The sequence below is a fragment of the Bos grunniens genome, chromosome 18 (genome assembly GCF_055505025.1).
Source record: "Bos grunniens cultivar Pamir isolate PY7600 chromosome 18, Bosgru_T2T1.0, whole genome shotgun sequence".
Taxonomy (NCBI): domain Eukaryota; kingdom Metazoa; phylum Chordata; class Mammalia; order Artiodactyla; family Bovidae; genus Bos; species Bos grunniens.
This window is the reverse complement of record NC_141182.1, coordinates 24,860,328-24,869,694: the sequence shown is the minus strand read 5'-3', so window position 1 is coordinate 24,869,694 and position 9,367 is coordinate 24,860,328. Positions and strand designations below refer to the sequence as shown.

General features: G+C 40.1%; 1 non-coding gene across 1 annotated transcript; it reads right to left on the bottom strand.

Moving 5' to 3' along the window:
- Positions 1-4,488: 4,488 nt before the first annotated feature.
- On the bottom strand, positions 4,489-4,560 carry TRNAS-GGA (transfer RNA serine (anticodon GGA)). Its single transcript has one exon. It is a non-coding gene; the product is annotated as a tRNA-Ser (tRNA).
- Positions 4,561-9,367: the final 4,807 nt, after the last annotated feature.

Here is a 9,367-nt window from a genome sequence, read left to right as displayed (position 1 = left end):
CCCGCCCCCTCCAGCTTCTCCCCTAGCCCCGCCCCCGCCGCCCAAGAGCCTGAGGAGACAACAGAAAAGCTCTCCCCGCTACCGAAGATGAGAGGGCTGACGTTTCCACGGCCAAGCCCGTCCAGGCCCCGCCCTCCAAGACTTTGACTTTTATCAAAAGAGCTTGCATTAAACTTTCTGATTACAGGTAACCACTGACTTGTTCAACCACATGTTTCACAAGTGTTTCTCCCTTCCTGGATTCTAACCTTAGTGCACTGTGAGCTACCCAAAGCACGCATAAGCAAACAGAGGTCTTTAGACAAGGGCACACTTTGGTGGAACAAAAGACTGGATACAAATGGGAAAAGGAGTACCTCAAGCCTGTATATTGTCACCCTGCTTATTTAACTTACATGCAGAGTACATCATGCGAAATGCCAGGCTGGATGAAGCACAAGCTGGAATCAAGATTTCTGGGAGAAACACCAATAACCTCAGATATGCAGATGACACCACCCTTATGGCAGAAAGTGAAGAAGAACTAAAGATCCTCTTGATGAAAGTGAAAGAGGAGAGTGAAAAAAATGGCTTAAAACTCAATATACAGAAAACTAAGATCATGGCATCAGGTCCTATCATTTCATGGCAAATAGATGGGGGAAACAATGGAAACAGTGAGAGACTTTATTTTCATGGTCTCCAAAATCACTGCAGCCATGAAATTAGAAGATGCTTGCTCCTTGGAAGAAAAGCTATGACCATCCTAGACAGCATATTAAAAAGCAGATGCATTACTTTGCCAACAAAGGTCCGTCTAGTCAAAGCTATGGTTTTTCCAGTGGTCATGTATAGATGTGAGAGTTGGACTGTGAAGAAAGCTGAGCGCCGAAGAATTGATGCTTTTGAACTGTGGTGTTGGAGAAGAATCTTGAGAGTCCCTTGGACTGCAAGGAGATCCAACCAGTCCATCCTGAAGGAGATCAGTCCTGAATATTCATTGGAAGGACTGATGCTGAAGCTGAAACGCCAATACTTTGGCCACTTCATGCAAAGAACTGACTCATTGGAAAAGACCCTGATGCTGGGAAAGATTGAAGGCAGGAGGAGAAGGGGACAACAGAGGCTGAGATTGTTGGATAGTATCACTGACTTGATGGACATGAGTTTGAGTAAGCTCTGGGAGTTGGTGATGGACAGGGAAGCCTGGAGTGCTGCAGTCCATGGGGTCGCAAAGAGTCAGACACAACTGAGTGACTGAACTGACTGAATTGACGCTTTGGTCTGTGGTCTTCAGAACAACTCAAAAACTTTCAGAGTGACTCATAGCCCCACAGCTGTCCGGTTGGAGAATATGGCAAATCTCTTCGCTTCCCCAGGTTTCTGTTTCATAGAATTCCATGCTTTCCACTTTGGAAGCATCTTAAATTTCATCCCATTTCCCTTTTGATACGTGGATTAACTTTACAGTGTTCCTGACAATTAACTCAGCCTCCTTTTGCACACCTCGCACAGAGTCGAACATGACTGAAGCGACTTAGCAGCAGCAGGGTCTGAGGACTCACTACTTCTCCAGGCAGGGATCTTTGGACAGAATGTTCTTATAGTAAAGGAACACTGTCTCTTCATAGTTCCTGACTCTAACCATCCATCTTTCCATCTATTCATTATTTCCTTTATTCATTCATTCTGAAAACATCTATCAAATATTTGACTCTATGCTGGGAAGTATGGATACAAAGGTACATTTAAGACATGTTCTAGTGCCCAGAGGAGTTCACCATGTAATAGATAAAAGAGATGGGGGAAGCTATGGGTGGCTTGCCATGCAATGTGAAAGTGCCATATACAGGGATATGTGCTATATATATAAAGTGCTCTGGATATACTTGGGAGAGTGTCATCTCCCTGGTGGGGATGCAAAGAAAACGCTCAAAATCTGTTTCATAGAATCATTAAATGTCCAACAAAAGAGAATTCTCCAAATATGCTCTGATGTTGGTATTTAGCTGGCTAAGACAATACTATCCATTCACTCAAACTAGTGATGCACACTTCTACATACGGACAAGAGAATACAGTCATGATCCACTGTTAAGGGGAAAATATAGGTTATAAAATAGTTAGGGTTGCTTTAGGACACAGCTTGGCAGTTTATTAAAAATTTAACTTAGGAACTCCCTGGTGGTTTGGTGGTTAAGAATCAGCCTGCCAACGCAGGGGACACAGGTTTGATCCTTGGTCTGGGAAGATCCTATATGCCGTGGAGCAACTAAGCCTGTACACCACAACTACTGGGCCCATGCGCTGCAACTACTGAAACCCGCATGCCCTAGAGCCTGTGCTCTGCAACAAGAGAAGCCACTGCACTGAGAAGCCTGTGCACTGCAATGAAGAGTAGCCCCATTTGCTGCAACTAAAGAAAGTCCTCGTGCAGCAACGAAGACCCAGTGCAGCCAAACATAAATAAATAAAAACATAAATTAAAAACAAATAAATAAAAATTAAAATTAGAGTTACCATATTTCACACTTAGGTATGTACCCAAGATAATTGATAATATGTCTATACAAAAACTTGCACACAAATAGCAGCATTTTTGTGTTTGAGCACAACTGAGCACAATTGTACTCATCTCACACGCTAGTAAAGTAATGCTCAAAATTCTCCAAGCCAGGCTTCAGCACTACGTGAACCGTGAACTTCCTGATGTTCAAGCTGGTTTTAGAGAAGGCAGAGGAACTAGAGATCAAATTGCCAACATCTGCTGGATCATGGAAAAAGCAAGAGTTCCAGAAAAACATCTATTTCTGCTTTATTGACTATGCCAACGCCTTTGACTGTGTGGATCACAATAAACTGTGGAAAATTCTTCAAGAGATGGGAATACCAGACCACCTGACCTGCCTCTTGAGAAACCTATATGCAGGTCAGGAAGCAACAGTTAGAACTGGACATGGAACAACAGACTGGTTCCAAATATTGTCACCCTGCTTATTTAACCTATATGCAGAGTACATCATGATAAATGCTGGGCTGGAAGAAGCACAAGCTGGAATCAAGATTGCTGGGAGAAATACCAATAACCTCAGATATGCAGATGACACCACTCTTATGGCAGTAAGTGAGGAGGAACTAAAAAGCCTCTTGATGAAAGTGAAAGAGGAGAGTGAAAAAGTTGGCTTAAAGTTCAACATTCAGAAAACTAAGATCATGGCATCCGGTCCCATCACTTCATGGGAAACAGATGGGGAAACAGTGGAAACAGTGGCAGACTTTATTTTTTTGGGGTCCAAAACCACTGCAGATGGTGATTGTAGCCATGAAATGAAAAGATTCTTACCCCTTGGAAGGAAAGTTATGACCAACCTAGATAGCATATTAAAAAGCAGAGACATTACTTTGCCAACAAAGGTCCATCTAGTCAAGGCTATGGTTTTTCCAGTGGTCATGTATGGATGTGAGAGTTGGACTGTGAAGAAAGCTGAGCGCCGAAGAATTGATGCTTTTGCACTGTGGTGTTGGAGAAGACCCTTGAGAGTCCCTTGGACTGCAAGGAGATCCAACCAGGCTATCCTAAAGGAGATCAGTCTTGGAAGGACTGATGCTGAAGCTGAAACTCCAATACTTTGGCCACCTCATGCGAAGAGTTGACTCATTGAAAAAGACCCTGATGCTGGGAGGGATGGGGGGCAGGAGGAGAAGGGGACGACAGAGGATGAGATGGCTGGATGGCATCACTGACTTGATGGACATAAGTTTGAATGAACTCTGGGAGTAGCTGATGGACAGGGAGGCCTGGCGTACTGTGATTCATGGGGTCGCAAGGAGTCGGACACGACTGAGCGACTGAACTGAACTGAGCAGCGTTAGTCAAAAGAGTTGAAAGTGGAAACAACCAAAATGTCCATCAACTGATAAATGGACAAAGAACTATTATGATCTATAATATAATCTATCCACACAATGGAATATTATTTGGGCATAAAAAGAAATACAGTATGGATACTTGCTACAATGTGGAGGAACCTTAAAAACATCATGCTAATGGAAAAAGCCAGCTACAGGAGGCCAGATGTTGTATGATTTTATTTACAAGATGTTCATAATAAGCAAATCCACAGAAACAAAGTAGATTAGAGGTTCCCACAGGCTGGGGATGAGGGGAATAAAGAATGACTCCTAATGGGTATGAGGTTTCTTTTAGGAGTGGTGACAATTTTCTGGAATTGGATAATGGTGATGGTTAAACAACTTTGTGAATATACAATCCACTAAATAGTGCACTTTAAAAATGTGAATTTTATGGTACTTGAATTATATTTCAAGAAAATAGTTATTTTAAAAATCCCATCAAGTATAGCGAAAAGTGAAAGTGAAAGTGAAGTCGCTCAGTCGTGTCTGACTCTTTGCAACCCCATGGACTGTAGCCTACCAGGCTCCTCCCTCCATGGGATTCTCCAGGCAAGAATACTGGAGTGGGTTGCCATTTTCCTTCTCCAGGGGATCTTCCCAACCCAGGGATCGAACCTGGGTCTCCCGCATTCCAGGCAGATGCTTTAACCTCTAAGCCACCAGGGACAGTATCCTATGTTAAAAAATAAAGCTCCACTTCATAAATCTGAAGATATAATTGCCTTTTCAAATGATTCACACACAAAGCAGAAATCCACCTAGCAAGCAGAAAAGTTCTGAAAGGTAGGGAGGAGGTTGGACAAGCAAATCATAAACAAATGAAAAATGATGATGTTGGGCAGTGTCACTTTCTTCCAGGGGACAAAAGGGTCTATGAGGCATATTACCTCACTGGTGCTGGCTAGGAAATTTCAGACTGACTCGTTAAGATTACATCCCTGGGGAAGGTTGACACTCCACTTAGGTAAGGTACTAAATCTTCATCTGATGATGAGGGCTTAGCACAGTGACTGCATCTGAGGCCTGTTTGTTTTTGTTTTTAACAATTCCCCTCTTTTGATCCAATAGTTAGCTTAACTGAGAGAGGTGATCAAGATCTAGGCAAGATCTAAGCACCACTCTTGGCTACAGGTCACAACTTCTGTGGGTCCTTTGTGTGGTGTCCAGAATGCAACAATTTTTTTTGTTTAATCCCCATGACAGGTAATAGGTCATGGCTTCAAGTTCATGATACTTATCTGGTTATTCTCTTTCCTTCTTTTCCAACATTCCAGTCTTAGGGAGATCATTTTCTTGGTCGTTAGCAGCTGGGAACATGTATTTAAAGCTTTTGAGAGAATATAATGCACTCATGGAAATGACTGTGATTGCAATAAGCACAATAACTCTCAATGTTTGGAGTGCACTCAGTGCAGGAGATGCAAGAGAAGCAGATCCGATCCCTGGGTGGGGAAAATCTCCTGGTGGAGGAAATGGCAACCCACTCCAGTATTCTTACCTGGGAAATCCCATGGACAGAGGAGCCCAGCAGGCTACAGTCCACGGAGTCACAAAGAGTCAGACACAACCAAGTGACTGAGCTCGTGCGTGTGCACACACACACACACACACACACAACATACAGTAGAGCCATGGTACCCAAGAACTAATTCAAAGTCAAATCTGTCCAAGAAAGAATCTTTGAAGGAGTCAGCTTTTTAAGCCAAGTGGCTTGCTCAGTGATCTTATGTAATTGATCATATGTAACTAAGTTACTTCCCCAGAAATGTTAATCCAAGTGCAGCAGGTGGTGTTGGTCAAAGTACAGATATCTCCTTGCTCAGTCAAAAGATAATCAGGGGAATAAGACACATGTATCCCATTGTTTACAGCAGCACTATTTACAATAGCTAGAACATGGAAGCAACCTAGATGTCCACCGATAGATGAATGGATAAAGAATTTGTGGTAGTATACACAATGGAATATTACTCAGTCATAAAAAGGAATGCATTTGGGTCAGTTCTAATGAGGTGGATGAACCTAGAACCTATTATACAGAGTGAAGTAAGTCAGAAAGAGAAAGAGAAATATCATATTCTAAGGCATATATACGGAATCTAGAAAAATGGTACTGAAGAATATTTACAGAGTAGCAATGGAGAAATAGACATAGAGAATAGACTTACGGACATGGGGAGAGGGTGAGAGGGTGAGACAGTAAGACTAACATGGAAACTTACATTACCATATGTAAAATAGATAGCTATTTTAAAAAATGGGGAATTTGCCGTATGGCTCAGGAAACTCAAACAGGGGCTCTGTATTAACCTAGAGGGGTGGGATGGAGAGGGAGATGGGAGGAAGTTCAAAAGGGAGGGGATATATATATACACACCTATGGCTGATTCATGTTGAGGTTTGACAGTAAACAAAATTCTGTAAAGCAATTATCCTTCAATAAAAAATAAATAAAAAAGATCAAGGGCTATCCTGTTACCAAAAACAACTTTGGCTAGAGAGTCTAAGGAGTTTTCTTGGGCAGCTATTGCTTTAGTAGCAGATTCTGTAATACTTTCAACAGTAAAGGAGAGGTTCCTGATCATAGCCTCATTTACATTTACTCCTAACCATTTACATTTACGCATTCCTTCAAAGGAAGCAAGTCTTGAACACTGAATGTCTCCTGGTAATTCCCATTTGAATCTTTGGCTCAAGATTGGAAAGGTGACAGCCATGGAGGCTAGTAAAAGGGTCTGTGGACCACCTAGGCAGTTTTACCTTTTCCTCATGTACAATTTTTTTTGCAGACAGCCTGGACACAAGGTTTCCCAAGTTTGGGGTTGTTAGCAGAGACAAAGAAATGGATCAGGGTGACCCTGGCATCATGGACAGACAAGAGTTTTTTAAAATGACAGATCCAGCAGTCTGAAAACTTACTCCCTTTAGCAATGGATGATGGCATCATCTTTCCAGGCCATTACCAGAGTCGAGGGAAGAAAGAGAATAAAAAGAAAGGTTTCATGTTTAAAGTATTAAGTATTTTTTTTAATTAATTTCTGTTGGCATATAGTTGCTTTTTACAATGTGTTGCCTTCTGCTATACAGCAAAGTGAATCAGCTATGTTGTTGATGTTCATTGCCATTTCCTCCTTAGGGGATCTTCCTGACCCAGGGATCAAGTGGCATCTCCTGCATTGCAGGCAGATTCTTTACAACTGTGTCTCCTGGGAAGCCTGCAATACCTATTGTTTGGGTAAACTCCTTTCTTCTTGAGGTTCCTGAGTCTGCCAGGAAGTTATTTTCCTTTCTCACCTGGTAAGCTTGCTGGGAAACCTGTAAGCAAGGTAACAGGTCAACTTTTTCAAGCAGCTCCTTAAAGTTGTCTGGTCATATTTGAGCCTTTATACATCTCTTTTAAATATGACGTTCTCAGGTTCAATGGCTGGGTCAAGGCGTTCCCCTGGAGAAGGAAACAGCAACCTACTCCAGTTTTCTTGCCTGGAAAATTTCATGGCCAGAGGAGCCTGGTGGGCTACAGTCCATGGGGTCCCAAAGAGTTGGACATGACTGAGGAACTGAGCACTACAACTACTAGTCAAAGCTTTGGTAATATGTCCAATATTATTGTGTTCTGTTATAAGGAGAACTTACTCAAATAAACTATATTGCCATGAAAAGAATACTCAAGAGTTTCTGAATTTTGAAGGGGTTAGGTAGGGAGAAAAAGTAAATATTTCATCTTTGTTCGCAAAGGTATAATTGATTAACTTGTCAATCACTTCAAGAAAAAGAAAACAGGTTTCCTTAAATCTGGAAGAACAAAACATAAACGAACCAGCAATATTTCAAACAAAAAGTCATCAAAAGTTATAATGATCTTTATCAATTCATTTAGTCCTACATAATTAATTCTTGCTGACTTTTGTTAGCAATTTTATGAATTTAATTTTTCCTTAGAGTTCTGAAAATTCTTACCCACTTTGGTGGTATGATCGAAAGTTATTACAATAGGTATTCTAGAGCACTTGTGAGAATCTCTTTTATGAATTTCTCTGAAGATGAAACATTTTGTTGGAACACTTTTGCAAAAGCATCCAAGTAAAACAAGAACTTTCTGTAAATGACAGAAGACTTAAAATAACCATGGTTAAAGATCTCATTAGATTTCATTACAGTGTGATTGATACGGAAATTTTGTTATTTCTGTGAAACACAACATTTTAAGATAATAACTGGAACTACTAAGGCATTTCAGATTTTTAGGAATTTCATGCAATTTTTGGAACACATAATACATACTAACATAAATACAACATTAAAAAGCTTAGTGTTACTTCTTTTCTGACAATGCTTCCCATGTAACTTAATATATCAAATATATCTAATTAATATCTTTTCATATGAGAGAGAATAAATTTTTTAAGGTGTTCCAGGAACTCTTCAAAAGATCCCAAAGTTAGTTTAGGTTAAAAGATTTCATTTAGAATTTTATTTTGGGGACGTTTGTAAAAAATAACAAAAGGTTTAAAAACAGTCAAATAGAATCACAGGTCACTGTGAAACAATACTTAGTTATCTACTAAACCAAAGTGACAAAGACTTCTCAAGCAAATATGGAAGGTTATATATTCTGAGCAAAACTTCCCTCATTTACTATTGAGAGGACTAGTTTTACTTAAGTAATCAAAGACAACATGCAATACAAGTGATTATTTTAACAAGTCTCAAGATGTTTGTTTTCTAGGCAGATCATTTTAAAAGGTAAAGAAAAACCTTTCACTATCAGACCAATAGTTCAATAAAACTTTTTCCCTTTAACAGTGAAAAAACCAACTTTTAATTTGTACCAGCTTACTTTTGATATTGGGAAAGTTCCCCAGTGGCTCAGGGGTAAAGAATCCACCTGAAATGCAGGAGAGGCAGTTGGAGCCGTGGGTTCAATCCCTGGCTTAGGAAGATCCCCTGGAGAAGGAAATGGCAGCCCACTCTAGTATTCCTGTCTGAGAATCCAATGGACAGAGGAGCCCAGCAGGCTACAGTCCATGGGGTCCCACAGAGTCGCACACAACTGGACAACTGAGCACACACTTTTGATATGAAAACTCATTCAACTTATTTAAAAAATATATTTTTTAGAAACATAATTTTTATAGTAAAATTTTCAATGTGTCACAAGATATGTTTACTAACATACCCAACAAACTTAAACTAGCTTTTATTTACTAAAGATTATTTTAGATCATATGAACTTGAGAAACATTTGGGCTAGTTTCTGTTATATTTCTGAGAGTTTGACTTATATAAGCACTTAATTTTTCTTAAACTAATTAAATAAAGCTCATTTTACAAGCTAATTTTAGAAATACCATCTAGAGGTAGAAAATACACACACATCTACAGCACACATTTTTATACATATAAACATACAGAGAGAGAAAAAGAGACTTTATAGTTTCATTTATGAATTGTAGCCAGGCCAGTACAGTAAGAG